This window comes from Ceratina calcarata, unplaced genomic scaffold (genome assembly GCF_001652005.2).
Source record: "Ceratina calcarata isolate Rehan_Ccalc_2016 unplaced genomic scaffold, ASM165200v1 scaffold551.2, whole genome shotgun sequence".
NCBI lineage: Eukaryota > Metazoa > Arthropoda > Insecta > Hymenoptera > Apidae > Ceratina > Ceratina calcarata.
In genome coordinates, this window is record NW_017176693.1 from 277,335 (window position 1) to 296,400 (window position 19,066).

The 19,066-nt window shown below is 43.2% G+C and overlaps 1 protein-coding gene and 1 long non-coding RNA gene across 8 annotated transcripts in view; one reads left to right on the forward strand and one right to left on the reverse strand.

Moving 5' to 3' along the window:
- LOC108628914 (uncharacterized) overlaps positions 1-19,066 on the reverse strand; it is a 146,720-nt gene that overhangs the window by 74,664 nt on the left and 52,990 nt on the right. The window lies entirely within an intron of this gene.
- LOC113464806 (uncharacterized) lies at positions 14,384-19,040 on the forward strand. Its single transcript, XR_003389668.1, has 5 exons — positions 14,384-14,590; positions 16,306-16,529; positions 16,616-16,747; positions 16,814-18,393; positions 18,645-19,040. It is a non-coding gene; the product is annotated as an uncharacterized LOC113464806 (long non-coding RNA).

A 19,066-nucleotide genomic window follows, 5' to 3' on the forward strand; every position in this document is an offset into this window, starting at 1 on the left:
GGCACGAGGCGACTCACAAATAGGCGGTAGAGATCGAATGCGTACGTGACCACTCGGTCTAGCGGCGGGTGGGAGTCCCTGTCAGTTCCAAAGTTCTCTAATCTAAATTCGTGCCGAAAATTAAGCAGGCGCGAGTCTAGCAACCGCAGGAACTGACTTCTCAATAACTGATGCCGATTCCTATAAATAATTATTCATCGGCACGTTCTCTGTAATGTTTCACAGATATTGTATCCGCGAGGAATTCGTTCCTCTGACGGAATGTGTAACCTTCACACCGTGAAAATAGGGGAAAAGAGATTCTGTCTTCGATTTTATCGCCGAAATTCGAGAATTTCACGTCATTCGCGGACTCGTAAAATTTCTGCAAAGTCATGTTTGCTCGTGTCAGTTCGCTGTACTTTCTATCTGGAAATGTGGGCCACCGATATTCGTGTCATAATCCAGGAACCAATTTTAATTTAGAATCAATATCAATCAATATTTAGAATCACAATTGAATATGGCAAAGAAAAAGTTGATACGTTCACATTAGAACAGCAAAACGAACGTATTTTATTTATTACAAGGAAAAACGCGGCTCAATTCTCTACAGAGAGAGCACGAGCGCGAAACGAAAATAAAGAAGGCAGAAATGTATCGAAGTTCGTTGTCTCGTCTGCCGTTGGTCTGAGTACGCATGGATCTGTGCCAACGACAGCATTTTTAGACTGGCCAATCTTATTCATATTTGCGGCTGCGTAGCATGCCACAGACTTCCGAATACTTTTTGGTCATCATGTTTGGAATTTCAAGTCCTTCCGTAATAACGAGACATTGTTACAAAATCTATTAGTTATTTTCTTTTGTATTTGAATAAGAATATAATCTTGTCAATTGAAAGCTGGTATGTCTTCTAATCTAAATGCGACGTCGGCGATTTTTGCCTCCTGTGATATTTATGCGACAGTGTCAGGACTACAATTAATAGGAATAACGTAAGACTGAGATAAGATGATCATACGTTCATGACGTCCACTATTACACCAAGTTGAATCGGTGCTAGTATGATACAATGCCAATTAATGGAATACATCAATTCTCGTATTCTGTTTCACTTATTGTTTCGCCAATTAGTAATTAATTAACCCAGTGATAAGCAAACGAAATTAATTACGAGCGATTTAGAATTTCACAATATCGCAATTAATACTTCACTCATAATACATAAATTGTATCAAGTAAAACTATTGCAGTATCAGAATAACAAGTTTATGGAGTTATCAATCTTCAATCAAAAAAGAGAAAAATGTATTTTCGCAAGGAACTATTTATCAATTCTTCCTCTGATACAAATGTCTGTCTACTCTTACCGTGATAAACCGAACTATTTATCGGAGCCTGTCTATTCCTCGCAGTTTCCACGAACACGAGCAACAAAGTTCGTCCATCGGCATCGATCACCCGATCGATAAATCAACCAATTTTTCCGGCCGCTCGAGCTCGCTCGAGGGCGTTATCGAAAACTACCCGACGCCGATCTGACTTTCTCACCGAGCTGAACTTTCATTAAATAAAATCTAACGACGACGTCCGTTATCTATCGCGTGCGCGTTCACTTAGTATCACGCGCGTTCTAGGCGTTACCTGTAAATCCGATCTAAATCGTAGCGACTTCGCGCCGCACCTGTCAACATCATTTCGCCGGTGACTGCGCACGGACAACCGGTGAGAGCATCTATCACGAATATCTATCATGAGTAGGAGACCTTTACGCGGTTTTATTCCCCTGTCCCAGTGGTTAACACCCTGCGTACTATACGACGAGCGACAGAAGTTAACAGGACTAGTCTTTTTATCCCACATTTTCTAACTTAAAATTACGAAAGATTAGAATATAAAGAAAGACAGACAAATATTATTTGATTATATTTTTCACAAAAGTCATGAAATTAATTTAGGGTTTATAAGATTTCTTGAAGTCGTGGATTCTATCAGTCTGGTAGGTTTAATGTTAAAATTGGTTGAGAAGGGCGAACGGATGGGTCTTCGCGCCGAGCGAAAATAAAGGGTCAACGCGAAGGGACGCGACTCGTAAATCTGCAACTTCTTTGTAAATCGAAAGAATAGAGGAGGCAGCAACAATGCGATGTGTTAATCATAAATTTCGACGAGGATCGCGAAGAGGAGGTAAGAGGAGGAGCATAGCCTGCGAAAAGAAGCGTGGGATTAGATGCGACGAGAAAAAGAAGGAGAGACCGGGAATAAAATAAAGAAACTGGGAATAAAATGTTACTGCGCGAACTTCTTGGTACCGAGTTTTTATGAGGTTTTCCTCCTGATTAATAGCAAGCGGCAACGTTTTAAGATGCTGACCTTTCGTACATTTTATGGATGGTCGTGCATTTTTATGACGAACATTTTTTTATTCATTTTGGATATGAAGAAAAAATATAGGCGCTGCATGCAATGTATGAAACCATACAGAATATCGAAAGTCGAAACCGTATTGCAATATTTAAATGATAAAATGAATGTTTACCTAAAAGATATTTTTCAAACTGATACCATAAATACTTTATTTAGCATACAAATTCTAATTACTGTACTCGAAGCGAGTCACCTCGCCTGCGAATACATGGTAAATGAGAAACAATTAAGAAATTCACCGCACCGCAACAGTTACATTTTGCAGTGGCAAGTTTCTTATCTCGCCAATTACAACACTTTACGCAACAGGTACATTGTGCTTAAACGTACATATGTTGCGTAGTCTCCCGAACAAGGAATTAAATTAGATCGACCAGATAAGAGAAATGCGAGCATAATTAAACCGCGGAGCGAATTTTAATGTAACTTAATTATAAATATTATCTGCCGGGACGTGTCTCCTCTCATGAATTGAGAACTTAATATCGCGTTGGATTAGCAGTCGATGCAAAACGGAATAGCCGCGTCGAACATTGATGAAACAAGAAACAAGTGAATTACTTAAACGTATTGAAAGAGCAACGGGAAAACAGCTTCGAAACTCGTCGCATTGGATCTGTCGTTTTCCTTGGACACAGCTTAAATCCCACGCGAACTGTCGACGCTACAAGTGCAGGCCTCGCCGTTTCGATTCTAACATTCACGAGATTATCAATAGAAGGGATTAAGAAATAAGAGCCGAGGTTTGCAAAGAATTGAAAATGATCAATCAGATAGGCAAATGAGGGCCAATGGAGGGGCACGAAAAACGGAGGATAGAACAGCATTATGTCTAAATAAGCGATGTTTTTGTTTCGCGTAAGATCAAGCACGTGGTTAAATGCTGTACTGCTTAATTGCTACAATTTTGTCTTTCGTGTGGAAAAAAGTAAAGCGAAGATTGTCCGGAAAAAGGCGGAGCATTGTAATTAGAGTTTGCACAATTCAAAATATAACGCAGATCTTCCGCCGGTCTAGCATCCCTCGTTCGCATAATTAGCCCGCTATTAATGACGCTGCCTTCCGCCTTCGAGCCCGCGAGAGAATTCACCCTGACCAAAGCTATTTGCTTTGCTACTGTGAATCATTAAAATGAAAATCACGGCTCTACAGTCCGTACCGTGACCGCGACGTTCGACGTTCTCTGTCAACACGCGAACGCTAAAGCCTATCTAATTTATCGTAAACGCTACTGATTTTGTTAATAGGCGAGCACGACTCTACGGTTCCACTAATTACGTTTCCAGTCGCGGCGCATCGAACCAACGCGAATCACGCTAAACTTGAGTAATCGTCCGCCTCACCGTGGCCAGAACTCGCTTCGCGAATACTTAATGAGCATGTATGCACGTATATATCCGTACACTACCGAGCCAATGGTCATTCGACCATGAGTACCGCGACAAGTGGCGTGTATCCTGTTTGATCTTATTTCCTAGCAGCTATATCTGTCCTCTGATAGGCATTATTTCATTCACTCGTTCGCCGATAGTGCCTCGTATCTCTAAGCCGCATTAAAGCGTTACGGATTACCTGCACGCGTTATTCTTCAACTATGCAAATCGCGGTTACCACGGTAAAAGCAGTTTCTAACACGTGTTCCCTTGAATATATCTTCTTATTGACTTGATTCTTCCTTTGAAACATAATAAATGCTTGAGAGCAGTTTCATATTATAACGCGAGATCCGCGTATTTTTGTTAAATGACTTCAAACTGGAGATCATGACAACTTCTATGGAAGGCATCGTCGTTCGAATTCCAATACCACCGTGAGAACCGACCGAACTACTATTAAACGATATTTCAATCAATTTCGACCTACTTTATAAAACGCATTGTAGAATCGTATAACATTGGGACTCTCAGCTGTGATCCATTGTCATTAAAATCCTCGTAACCTTCCGTTTCGCAATCTAACCAGTCGCTGAACCGAGACCACTCTATGTCGAAACTGAAAACTGTAATTTACATCGGAAGAAGTGATTCTTTTCTTTCTTTCTCTCTCGCTTTATTCGCGGCGAAATATCATAATAGGCATCGGACCGGGCGATGGGCAAAGGCGCTAATAACGCATTAAAGCGTAGCAAGAAAAGGGGGAAAGTCGGCATGCGTTCGCGGGTAAAAGTCAAAGTAGATCGGCTAATCCCTTTCATTAGACGGTTACACACGTGCAACTGGTCGTAATGGCGAGTCGCGTTTTCTTGCCCGCGAACACGCCGCACCGGCGAGCATCGTTACGTCGGCTAGTTTACAGCCGTGCAACCTGCGCACCGTGTGCTCGTTTTCAACAATCCCTCGCCTCGCTTCCACCGATTTTAATGCTCCCCTGTCACGGTATCAACGCGAACCGACGCAATTTCTCCGCGGCCGTACAGTTCAATTTAACGGACGAACGAAAATTACGCGTTTAAACGCTTCTCGTAAATGCGTGCGATACTCGCACAGTTCTCCGGCGATAACGTTCCGCAAAGGAATCCTTTTACCGCTTCACGCGACACGAGCAAATGTCGTTGAATCGCTGAAATTGAGATACGTCCGTAAAGTCGAACGATCTTCTAACTACGTCTTTACAATGATAAATTAATCGGCTAAAAAGCTCGTTCGATACTTCGTGCTTCGTCCAGTTTCGTGAAGAGGAGAAAAGAGAACGAAAATTGTTATGTGATCTGGCAACGCGTTACGATTCCTCAAACTGATCATTACAGAATCGCATGCAAATAAAAGTGCGTATTGAAAGTAATCGATACTTTAACCGCCGCGTAATGACAGTGGTTTATGCAAATTGAACAGAGGACTGCGCGACTTCCTCGTTGAGGATGCTTCAAGCAGTGGTAAAGCTTTGGTATTATAGCCACCGCAATCCTTTCATACTCGCCAGACCATGTTTAATTAGGTGCGAAAGATGACCGTTGGCAAAATTATTTTTCATTGCTACCGAGATTAAAATAAGTATCGCAGACTCAAACGGGAATTACATGACATAAAATGTATTAAAATTCGTTTTTCATATGCAGTATTTGAATACTTAATATGATCCTATCTCTCGAATTGTCGTTATTTCCAGTCGTTTAATTATCACAGAAACGAGAAACAGAGATCTCATTTAAATATACTTTCAAATGTAAATTGATTGGAATAATCAGATCGTAATTAACTGCATTTCGAAATTCGACGAGTTTTACTTAAGATGTGACCACAGACAGTGAAACGGGAAATTCATATAATTCACGAGAGCTCATCAAGTCGCGCAACGTTTAACGTCTGACTAATAACGTACCTATACTACTTACTTAGCGTTGACTACATTCTCTGCACGTGGCCGCGTTCTCTGATATTTAATGGTTAGAAAATAAGGAAGAAAATGTTGTTCTTGTTCGAGAAATCCTCTAAGATGTAGTCTCTCAGCCGAGATTACAGGACGCAATATAAATATCGATCGTGATTCACCCGTTCTCTCTTTATCCGTTGTCTCTGGTTCGCCGTGACAGCCACCGGTACTCCTACACTCGAGCCAGAGTCATGTTCATACGGATGAGCCACGTCGAGTTGCCACCACGTCACGGAACAAAAAGAGAAGAATAAGAAGAAGAAGAAAAGCTCGCGAGGAGGAGGAAGACACGGTGACCGTTTGAAACTAATGCGTCTGTCGAACGATTTGGGCACACGACGAAAATCAATCGAGTCCATTAAAAGTCCCCGAACCCGGCCGAGTATTATGATACCAGCTAATGTGACGCGATACCAAATCGTCGTGGTTGGTCGCGACGACGACGGTGCGTCCAACCGGACCCTCCGTTATATCATTAATAAATATCCATTTAACGTGACGCGCTGTCGATTACGAAATTGACGACGATTCCGGCTGTCCTTTAGTCTCGCCGTCCCGATACTGTCATTCTTTTCCCGTGGCCCTGTTCGATTCGATATCGAACCAAGAGCGGATACGAAGAGTGTGAAAGTGTCTATTGTAAGACGGGTATGAATACGATGAAAGTATGGAATGAAAAAAAGAACGAAGAAAGAGAAGATCGAGGGCATTAAACTGAAGAATGATGCAACGAATTTTTAACGTCCAGTAATTTCTTAGTTACGTCCCGAGTCTGAATCTTTCAGTCGTTTTTCACGAGGTACTACAGCTAGTAAGAACGAAACTGAGCCAGCTATGTGCACGTGTTAGTTTTACATCATGGTTGTTACTAGCTGTACTACAAATATGATATTAATTAAATCGGTTTGAAACTGTGAATGAGGAACGGACGTAAATCAAGAATATATATTACATATAAATTGTTTATGTAACATTCAGGGAGGTTTGACGAACGATAGAAATTGAACGGTATCCAAGTAAAATCGATTCAAGATGCGTAGATATGTGAAGCGTGCAATTTGCGATACGTCGGCCGATACATCAACCATGATAGTTTTAATGTCGACCGTAGTCGGCCATCGCTGGCGAGATTGAGTGCGAGCCATTCAACACGGAATTTGCTAATTTATCATGAAAGCGAGCTTTATATGGAAAAACGTACGACCCGTCTCGACGACGAGGGTAGCTGAACTGCACAAAGTTTCGAATAGGCGATCGTTATTAAAAGCCCCGGGGTAACTGTGTCAGCCATTCCGATATTAGCCATCGGCATTAATTATTGTCCCGGCAGCGAAATCGACTTTAAATTTTCTCTAATAAGGCTAGCATGAACGCACAGATTGGATTACACTTAATAAGTACGTGCAAATAATGAAATCTTATTTATGCACGGTTACGACGATCTGTCTATTAGACGAACGACTAAAAATTACGCGCGAGCACAGCTCCTTTGATCTTGTTACATGAAAATATTCAACATTAAGTATTCGAACAGGTATAAAAAAAAGTTAATCGGAGAGCATCTAGGTAATTGGTTCAGTGTCGCGCGGTTCATCGAAACGGAATGCGGTTATTGCACGGCTAGAGATTCCAGGAAATTGAACGAAATTCAGCAACAAGTGGAGCGGGCCGCGGCGGCTATTTTTAAACGGGAGTCACGATTGCTTCGAGGTTGTCGCGAGGAACGAATGCATCATCGACGCACCGGATGGCTAAATCGCGTGTACGTACATAAGCGCTTACGTGACGTTAAACACGCGCGGATATCGATCGTAATTGCTCCGGGTATTGAGCCATTATAAATTTTTATTACGTGCCGCAAACGAAGTAATTGTGTGAAGAAATACGAAAAGGAGGTTCGGATTTTGACAGGACCGTGAAATTTATTACAGGATCAATTAGGCTTAAATTATTATGATATCTACCATCAGTTGTTAATTGAATGATGTGGAATAAAAATTGCATTTTCTACGGAGAACTTCGTACCATCAACATTTTTGCAACGATCGATTCGCTCGAAAGAAAATTGATTCGAAATGATAATAGGCGGTAAAGATCATCAATAAGCGTTTCTTTCAGGATGCCGAAAAGAGTCCGTAACCCTTAAACGCGTTTCATTAATAACAATTTTCGAGAACCGGACGGTTCCTTTCCTATCTATCGACGGACGTCAGAATTGATCTTTCGGCCGAGGGTTAATCGGTCTGGAAGCATTGTTCGCAACAGAGGTAGAAAATGCGGGCTAGTCATTTATCATCGTCCAGCCTCCGCGGACGTCGACGCCTCGCCCAAGCACGCGTAATACGACGGCGTAGCTGATCAATAATTATTTTTACAACACCGATCATCGCCTGTTGCTCGCGCGACGACCACTCGACGCTGCAAGGACGGACGATAGTCGCGCGATTTACGAGATCGATAATGCGACGTTTCGATGTTAAAACATCGTGAAACGATGACGGCCGCGGGGGTAATGCGATCGATCGTTATCGGTCGATCGCCGCGGGAAGCTACGGGACTCGTTTCGGTGGCTCGGCTTTCGTGCCACCCTTCATCCTTCGTCCGAGACTCGTCCTCCTTGTCGCGTTGTCATCGTGCTTTTTTTTTTGCGGTTTAATTGAAGAATTAGCTCGTGTTTTTGTCGAGCGAGGATTAATCCTTCTGATCGAAACAGAGGCTGATGTACGTGCGAAATTTTGTCATTAACTGTAATCGGATTGATCGAAATCTCGCACGGGATTTATGTAGCCCTACACATAATTGAACGTAATAGTGAGAAGTAAAGACTTCAAATATGTAAAACATGTGAATTGACATGTGAAGTATGCACTGTCATAGCATAATCATCTCCAACTATGTAAGACTACATGAAACAGGTTTAAGAAATGTATAAGTACGTTTTAAAAATGGAAATATTAAATGCCCCTTCCAAAAATTTAATTACCAAAGTAACGAGTTGAAAACTATCAAAACGTCCCTCAAGCATAAAACACAGCACGGACAAGTTTACGAAGTATAAATCGACGAAGTAAGAATCTACGACCAACGGTTTCCCTCTATCACTTAATTTCCACCTGCGACCAAAAGAGAGTCGTTGCTCATAGGTCGATCGCCTCGTGCCGAACGTAAAAAAGTCGTCGCGTCGTAACTTGTTCAAAAAATCGTGGAACAAGACAGCGACGAGTGGTCACCGGGTCCATCGGTTGTCCATTAAACACGTTTTATACGCGTCATTCGGAGAGGCGAGCTCGTTTCCCAGCTCGTTAATTCGGATCGAGGAAAAATATGTTTCAAACCCACGTTCTCGGCATTCCCCCGGAGTGCTAGACCGGCATTCTTTCGGCATTAATTTCATTTCAGTTACCTACGTCCGGGATATTTCAATTAAAAGCAGTAGAGCAATCAGTCGCTCAGCACGCTCGATCGCGTGGGTGTCAACAGCCGCGTTTGCTGCAGGGGCTCTCACAAATATGTACTTACGTGCTGTGCATGTACGTACGAAGAGGCCGGCGCAGCGCCGTTCAACGACACGCGTGTTTTCCGTGCTTCAATTATCTTACATCGGTTCCACGGGGTATAAATTTACCGCGTTTTCGTTTCTTACACGGGTTACACAGGGACCAACGGTGTTCCCAGTTTTTCCACGGAACGGCACCGGGAACACGGTCGTTCAACACGCGCACCACCGATTCGTTAAACACTCGCCGAGATCCGAAGCAATCTCTCAAGCGTCTGATCGTAGCCGAAGAAGGAGAAGGTTTCGTGGCAGGTGTGCGTGAGAAGACAATCGAAATTGTCTACAGCGTTCGTAATTAAGCTGTTCATTTGTAGAATTTCTTCACGTATTATCACAGTTAATTTATGCAATTTACCAAGAGACTCTCAATCGACTGTAGCGTGGAATAATAATGAACAGTTCCTAATCGCTACTCAAACTTTCTTATGAATAGCAACGACTTCGAGAAGAGTACGTAAGAATCGTACAGTTTCTCGTATGAATCAATATTCAATCACCCGATACAAACTGCTGAACGCCGAGCTATAGAACTTTCACGAGGATGAAGAGCGAACACGCGATGTAAACTCGTCGGATTCGCCGAAAATCGTTACCACGGCCGGGAGCCGAAATCACCGATATAAATTCCTGTCCAAACATCCACGGCGCAGCGTCCGCGATCCATGACCGCAACGAGGAAGTACGAGAGACACGTGAGAAAGTAATACGAACGAGCACTGACCGAAATGCTACCTGCGGAAAAAACCGCAATCGCATCGTCGCTGGCTCGAGGGAAGCCCGCGTTCGTGCCGAGGCAGGCTCTCGAGGAGCCGCGTGGCATTAGCATATCGCGATCGCAGTCCCCGCGGAGCCGACCGAGCTGCGATAATATAGCCGGCAACCGCGACAAAAGTTCATTAACGAGCGCTCGATGGGAATCGTAACTCAGACACGCGTCATTGCGTGCACGCGCGATCGCGGTAATGCCTGGTAAACGCGAGCCCCCGCTGCACACCGATTCTACGGGTTCAAACGAATTCATTCTCTGAGTCGTTTAACGGGTGAACGCGGACAGCGAGATCTTAGCGACTGGTTCTACTATTTTTGTCTGTCGATTCGTTAGAAAGTTTGTATTGTACAGACTACTGCATCGGTGGTACAATTGGCATTAAATGAAAAGAGAAATCTTGGATATATTTAATTTTACTATGACCGAATCAGAAGTTTCACGGGAGACGGTCTAAAATTAGTTCGCGGCTCACGTGTATACTTTTTACTCGCATTGCCTTGTTAGGCCATATATCTTCGCAGCACTTTAAGAGGTTTTATCAACGGGTACCCAATGCGCGTCACCGAAATAACCAGTTTACTTACTGGCCGTTCGTTAATTATCGCGAAATCACCGGCAAGAATAATTGCCGGTCTCGTCATAAATCCTGAGCAGGGGTGCGACGGGTCAGTACCTCTAATTTCATCCCCACCGTCGCGTCGTCCCATTCAATTTGCGGCGCCGATATTCGCCGCATTTTTTATTCGTGAATTATTCGCGGGAGGAGACGAGAAAAAAAGGAGAAACGAAATCGTTCGCGCCCGACACTGAAACCCAGATAAAATTACTAGCCGTTCCCCCCGGCGCGGGAATAATAAAGCAAATACTTGTTACGCGAGGGCGAAACATTGAATTCCGGCCGCGATATAAATTACACCGCGAGCGATACGCGTCGACTAATACCGTTCTCGTATATTGAACGGCCCGGATGAAAGTCTGGGAACGCGAAACGCCCCGTACACTTTTTCTCGCTCGTTATTGCGAGTAACGGTGGGCGTATGCGTGGACCCCCAAGTGCGAAAAGTTAGATGGTACGTTATTACTTTTAGGGACGGTGAATATTTCTCGATTTAACCGCGCCACGTCGCCTTGGGTGCCGATTTATACCGCGTGACGATTTGCATACCGGGGGATACGCCGCGCCGCCCGGCCGATCTTCGAGGGGATCGATCGGGTGAACGTAATTGATTTAGTGAGGCGCCCTCGATCGACCATAAATCACCGGGTCCACTCTCACGAGAATCATTTGTTCTCATTAAACTGCCTCCGTTTACCGATTCCCGATGTCCTACGCTTCGGCTAGAGCCCCGTCTGACTATTTCGCGAATAAATCACTGACGCGGCGTTTCAATAGGAAAGCTAGCTACGCGTCCCTTGAACCTTGGCCTGTCCTTTCAAGATACCATCTTGCTCTCAGTCTGCAGGAATTTCAACACCGTAAATTGTAAACCTTCGATTGTTCCGCAGAGTACCAACGGAATAAACGGCTGTTAACATTATAGATACTCAGGAATCGTAAAGTAAAACAAGGAGTTATACTTTCTATTTAAGCGACTGATTGAAATTGATATTTCTTGTAAAACACGTTTACAAGAAGCGATATAACACGAAACAAAGTAGGTGAAACGTAGAAACACGCGATTTTAACTTGAATTACAACCCTCAATTTCGTTTCGACACGCTGCTTATCGTTTTCTCTCTGTCAATTGCACGTCTTATCGTTTCGCTAAAAACGCCTGGATAAAGGCTAACTGTACAGAACGATAATAACAATGAACATATCAACCGGCGTACCGGCATTAGTGTCATAGAACGTCGCGGGACAGGTGAAAGGGGCAGGCTCGATGAAATCACGCTCCCGATAACAACTGTCGACTATCGGATCCGTTTCCTTGTGAGTTATACGCGTGCAGGCTGCAATACGCTGGAACGAGCTTGTCCGCGAATTTATCGGTCACCGTTTGACAACGTGAAAATTACCACTTATCTGGTTAGAAGCCGTCGATCGCGTAGCACGTGTCGATTTAACACCGCGACGGGAAGCTGCGCGTAGGAATATCGACACGACACTCGCACAAGGTTCGCTGAACCGATAAGAAATGTCGGTCGCCGAAGAAATATCGTCGACCCGATTCTTTTGATAATCTTAAATTTTTGGCAACGCTGGAATTACGATCGAAGCATCCGAGGAACGCGAGGAATGCGAAGTTATGCTGATAAGGCGAATCAAATTTTCTGATAGTTTCTTGGAAGACTGACGAATTCTTGTTTACTGGCTGCTTTGTTTAAGAAGAGATAAGAGTTCATTTTTTATGGGAATTCGGCATTTAGTTTAAACGATGATTTAGAAGTTAATATATACTAATTTGCGGTTCGATCGTCTGGGACCGTTAAATTTGATAAACAGTATAATTGGTTACCTGCTCTATCAATAGGACGATGACCTAATTCTATCCCTAGTACGTTCCGCTTGATTTACATACGAGCCTATACGTTGTGCTCTCATCGTTATACGACTTGTCCAAATGTAATAAACGCAATATTAACATATACTATTATTCTTACAAATCTGTACTACCAAAAATACGGCAGAAAAATCCACTGATTTTGGTCCTGTCTTTATATGATAAAAAGCTAGCTGCTAAATTCGATGATCTTTGATCCAAAAAGTTTCGGAACTAGCAAAAAACCTGATTTAAAATATTCTTTTGGCACCAGACGTTTCGATTAAAAAAGTAGCGCTCGTACGCTTGTGTTCGAGCCTCTGGGCCACCGGAAGCGTGCAAAAACTTCGGTACGCGACGATCAGCAGTACGGGGCCGGTTCGTTCGCGGGTGGTCAAGCTACGAAATCGGGTGGGAACCGAGGCGGTGCAGAAGGTGCAGCGGGACGGTTAATTAGGAGACCAGGAGGGTCGACGGGCCACTAACGCGACAGCGGTGGGACGGGAGTAGCCGTATCGGCTGTTCCTCGCTGAAAAACGCAGCGCTCTTAAATCTCTCTGTCTGCGGCGCGGCTGGGAACGTACGGGGTCAATTGGCCGGTCCTTAAATCGCGAAATCTCGGTGCGATGACAAATCGCCGTTATATATGCTCCCGTTCGTGAATCGTGGGAGAAACCCGAACGATGCGGTGCGGTGCGTGTGTCTGAACCGTGCGCGTAAATCAAAGTTCGCGTTGTCCCATCGCAGCTTTTTACGGCCGCACGAACACGAGAACAGCGAGTTCAAATCGTGCGAGCGGGACTTGAAAACTTTTTGTATCTTTCGCCTTATACTGCATTTTCTTGTATCACGTTTTACTATCCAAGATGCGTCGATTGACAATGAATATAATGTTTGAAACGAGAAATCAATCGGTGGTCTCGGTCCTGTTTTTCTTGGTAGATGTCGAGAGAAAATATATTTTGAATTTATTGCCGGTCGACGTGTTTCTACACAGTTTATGTACTGATTGTTGGACTCGTTTGCATGTTTCCTTAGCATTAACGACCTGAAATTGAAATGCGCGCAGGATACTCGACCACACCTTCTAATTAATGACACAACGCGCCTCGTCACGTATCCCTTTTTTTTACACCTGTCCAACTTCTACCGGGAATATCATAAAATGTCTAACCGCGTTGACTCCCTTAATTATCAGTTTACACACGAGGAAAACGAAAAGGAAAATCGTGAACACGCCCGTTTACAAACATTTTCTTTGCGTACCGCCTAACGACCGTCCTCGTGAAATCGACGATCTTGTTACGGAGAAACCGAACGAGAACTCTCCGAAAAGACACGACCAAAAGGTACATCAGAAACCACGCTTTTGCCTCGTATTAACTCTGCAAACGAACCTGACGACTCGAATCCTCTGTCATGCATAACCCGTAACGCGTGCGTGTCACGACAATAAAGACGGTGCTACCGGTTCAACGTTGACTTAATTTTCATGGCCTCTTAAATCGCCTGCGTTGCCGGAAACGCGAACGAAAATAAGACGCTGTGCGACGCTCGTTGGCGATTCAATAGATCCGCGTGCAACGCTTAATAACTATAAACGGTGCGGTACCGTACCTCGACCCACTCGTCATTAACCTCTTTCCACGGCCCGCTCTGGCCATAACTCAGTATTCCGCGGGATTAAACGCACGTTCAGCGTTCCGTCGCACGCACCGGCACACTCATCGCCGACTAACTGCGATTCAGCTTCCTTTCGACTATTAATTATCGCCTCTAATACACGATCCCTCGCGCGCACGAAGACGTCGCCTCGATCTATCGCGCGCGATCCTAATCTTTCTTAAATCATATTTAATACGATTCCCGGCCCCCGTACCGACAGTTCCACGACCACATATACAATATATATTCTCTGCCGATTGAACGGCCGCGGTGGTTCTCGATTTTATTGCGTTCGATTCCAGCCACCCTTCCGTTACGAGATTGGAACGGACAAAAAGAGTGAGTATCGCGGGCTTCGAGCTCGATAGATCTAGGCTGTAAAGTTTCTTAAGTTTTATCGTCTGAACCGTGAAATAGCTAGATATTCATTTTTCACAATTATATTGAACGCACAGTGCTTCCTGTCAGTAAATTATATTGGTAAATCCTGTTATTATTAACCGATAAATCTGTCCACGTGTGATATAAAATATTAAGAATTGTAACTAACCGAGGAGGACTGATCACCTGGTAATACTTATAGCAAACTTGAATCGAAACAGTTTACGTGCTGCTATCCTAATTAAATTACGGCTGCAGTTTCTAATATGCACCGGAAAAGAATTTAAGATAAATGCTGATAACTTAGCCTTGGGATCAGACGTTGAGCAATTCTACGGAAGGAGTGGCACTGATAATGATTGTAAATTTATCAGAGCGAGCTTAAAGTTAATTAACAGTGCGACGCTTTAGGTATGATTCGATTAATTAATGCAATCAGGTCGTATGCTCTAGGAAAACATCCTCGCAAACTACATATATAGTTACATGTTTAATGATATTCATCAACGAACATCACTGGCTTATTTTCTGTACGTATGTACATAAATCCGACATTGAAATTAAACTGAAAAATGAGTGGAATTTAATTGGATTCGGAAGCTCGATAGGAGTTGAAATAAAATTTTTTATGAACATTAATTGGAAGGTTTAATTGTATCTCCATTAACTTTAAGAGTTATTTTTTAAATTTCATTTTTAAGATGATATCTTAAATTGTTGGAATTAATTGTGGATTAAATTTTATACGAATTATTAAAAACTAAGATTGATGCATCTATTACAGAAATACAAGCAGAACAGAAACGAGTAGTTTTAGTACACGATCTCGTCATTTGAAAGAGATAGAATGTTCTGTAAACAATGTCAACTAATATACTACAGATCTAAGAAATTCGTAAGCATCCTTAGGGCAATGTGGGTCGCGACCTCGCGATCCCTCCGGATAGTTCCGTCTTTGGCTAATCGCGGACCGTTCTCTCCAGCTGATAGCGACGTATCGGGGCCACTGTATCCCCTCGGAGCTTCCGTTATCACCGGCCCTCGCCGACTGATTTATTACCCGGCTACTGCCTTCCCCTTTTTTCTCTTCTTCCCTCTTTCGTCTTCAACGGTACGCTCGACGATCGCGAGAAGAAAAAATCGATTGACCGGCGCCTCCTTCCGGATGCACGAACCGATCGAAACGTACTTACGTACATTCAACGCTACTCGCTTGTTACATCAACGGTCAGTACGATCTCTGATCGAATGGCAGATCGCGATAGGTCTGATCTCCGTCAAGATTCCAATCGCGTGTCCGAACGAGATTCGGTAGTCGGAAGAACATGTTCTTTGTATGTATCACGCTGTTCACGTGTCACTGTGTCACGCAATCGTAACGAAGATCGTTAAAAATGGAAATCCGTCAATCGAATACCTGCCGTGATAAATTCTGCTTCCGGAAGCTAATTTATTCGTCGAACCAGTTGATCACCAGTCAGGCTTTCAATTATTATTCCTGTGCACCGATCGTGATTTACGATCGAGAAAGTCTCGGTCGACGAGTTCTGAACGAAGGAACGAGTCCCGCTGTCGCCCTCCTCCAATGAACGTTATCGAACGATGTGTTTATTTTCAGCTTAGCTCTAATTGTAAGACGGAAAACTTTTGTAAGAATAAACTTCTTCTACCAGATTCTTTTCGTATAAAATACCAGAACCTTGGATTAATTACAAACTTCGAAGAAAGCGAGAGAAAGTACGGAGGCACTTCGTGACAGACCCAAAGTTCGAGACCTCGGTAAAAAGAACTGAAATTCCGTGGATGCCGCTGGATGTCGAAAATGAACATGAGTCGAAACACAAGGAGGGAGATGTGTCATGATCAAGTTCCGACTCCAAGTCAAAGAGGCAGCTAGGTAAATGGAAATACTGAACGTCTGCGATCATGTGTCTCTCTGGTTAAGAAGAGATTCAAGCGTGTATTTACGTTTGGTCCAAACAGATCCTTCGATCTACACGTGTACGTCGATTAACGTATGAGCTGGAACGGTTGTACGTGAACGAGGCATCAAGAATGGCATTTCCGTTTGGCGAACGCGATCGACCATTAAACTCATCTGCATAGGATAATCCCGTAAGAGGGGAAAATAATAAATCTGTGCATTCCGGCAAACAGATTCCTCGATAATTAATCTTGCAGGTATCTGAGGCATCGGGGATCGCGCACGGATCGGAAAGATTAATATCAGACGATTTACTAACGATTGCACTTTCCACTCGCCCTTGCTCGACTATCGACGTTTTAATTAGAGGGATACGCCCGAGATCCTGAAGAGATAATTATACCGTTTTAACACTATCTCCTTAGATTATCATTCTAGAACAGTGCGCTGTACTCTGTATTAAACTGTTCCATACGGAGTGTATTAATCAATTAAGGATCGTCAAGAGTTTCTAATAGATACAAGGAACGTTCGATAAACATTTTCCTTTTCTATTTTTCAGGCTATTTAAAATATACGAATCGCGATTAAACAGTCTCTGTCAATATACCGAGGGTAAAATTAGATTATAAAGGATTCTGGGACAGGGAACGTGATTAGAGAAATCTCGTTCATTCGTAGCTGTACTTGAAGCAATATTGAAAGAAAATATTTGATGTGGAACGGTCACTTTCTTGGAACCTTTCTTCTTCCGTCGCTTTGGAGAAAGTCCAACCTTCGGCGACGAAGTAAAAAAGTGCAGAGGACAGGGACGAACTGGCTGATCAAAGAGGCTCGCGACGAGTTCATTGAAAATAGAATGGAAACGTGTGCGCGCGGAGATCATGCCGCGACGTTCGATCTTCGACCGGTTCGATCGTCCGCGGGGAACGGTGTTACGTAACTCGTTCCACGAGTCGCGATTTTCAGCCACGCGGGTCGATCGGCATCGAAACGCGCGAGAGACACCCCCGTGTCGAGTCATGAATATTTATGAGGCTGCAAACGATTTATTTTTCACGCGGAAATATTTATTAACGGGACACGCTCCGCGGCCTTCTCACAAAAAGCCTCGCGGGTTAATTGGTAGTCGGCAGTTGTTCAAAACCTGACGCTCGATAAATCACGAGTTTTGTACGATTCAATTTGCTCCGAGAATATTTGTCGAGATAAGCTTTATTAATCAATCATCGTTATTCGAGAAAATGTTGGATCGTCAGCTCGGAGTACTGTTAATATAATACTGTGAAATGTATTATTACTTAAAAAGGAATAGAAGTGACTCAATGATTAATTACAAACACGTATCGTCGTTTAGGAAAATTTCAGCAAACGATCGTTTTATCCTCCTTTGGTGTGACGAGGAGGCAACAGTCACAGACACAAGTAAATGAAAATATAAAAGGGTTAAAAGCAACACCGGAAGAGAGTCGAAAATAGAATAGTTAGTCACTGAGTCGAGTGGTGTGCTGTGTCTATTGGCAAGCCACAGGTATTTTGGCAAGATACATACAAATCGTGATTAAATCATTCAAGCACAATGTTGCTCCGTCAAGTAACGAAAGAAAAAAAGAATCCTAATTCTAAATAGATATGCTTAATTACGTAAAATGTTTCAGGCGATTAAACATCATTCCAGTAACAAGAACCATTCTAATGCTTTAATTCTAATGCTTAATTCATATGTTCCTAAGAAGTGTTATAAAACATTGTAATAGATTCTTCTAATGTCACAGGAATTTCGTTATTCAGGTTTACGTAAGAGAGGACATTGAAGTTCTGTCGTTAGGAGAGCTTAGTAAGTATTCGTGAAAGGGTACCGCTACAATTATCGGAAATAAGGCCAGGAATTATAGAAACAGCGTTAGCTGTAGCGCCTGTTTCGTACCCTCATTTCTCGAACGAGTTTCGATTTTTGTACTCAAACCCTCGAGGCAACGATTATTTCTATTTTTACACCTTTTATAATCAAAGACGGAAATTACTTCGCGATTTGAAGACTAACGTTTAGAATTTCTGCCGATGTGACCTGCGGTTCTCCTCTTACAGCGACTGCGACGTCGTCAGAAAAGAAGTTCGAGCAAAGTTAAACGTTTATCCTCGTTTCAAAAAAGAAACTTTGATCGGTCGGCGTGAATTTAGAGCCGAGATCAACGAGCGGGACTCTATCGAAGTTTCAAAGGTTAACGTGGACTACTTAAGAAGAGGTACATGTACTAGGCAGCGCATATTCTTGGATCAGCTCTCTCGGCCCCAGTCGCAGACCTGATCGCATTCTACTGTTAATTTCGCCGATTCAAATCCGGTCGTCAAGACAAACACTTTCTCGCCAGCGCGATCAGTTTTCTCCTTTTTCAACTGTTATGCTACTCATTTTATATTACTTGTCATACGAAACGTCCTGCTCGTGCCATTTTATGATTCTAATAATGTATAAATTCTATTTCTAATGCTAAATAAATATTTCTACC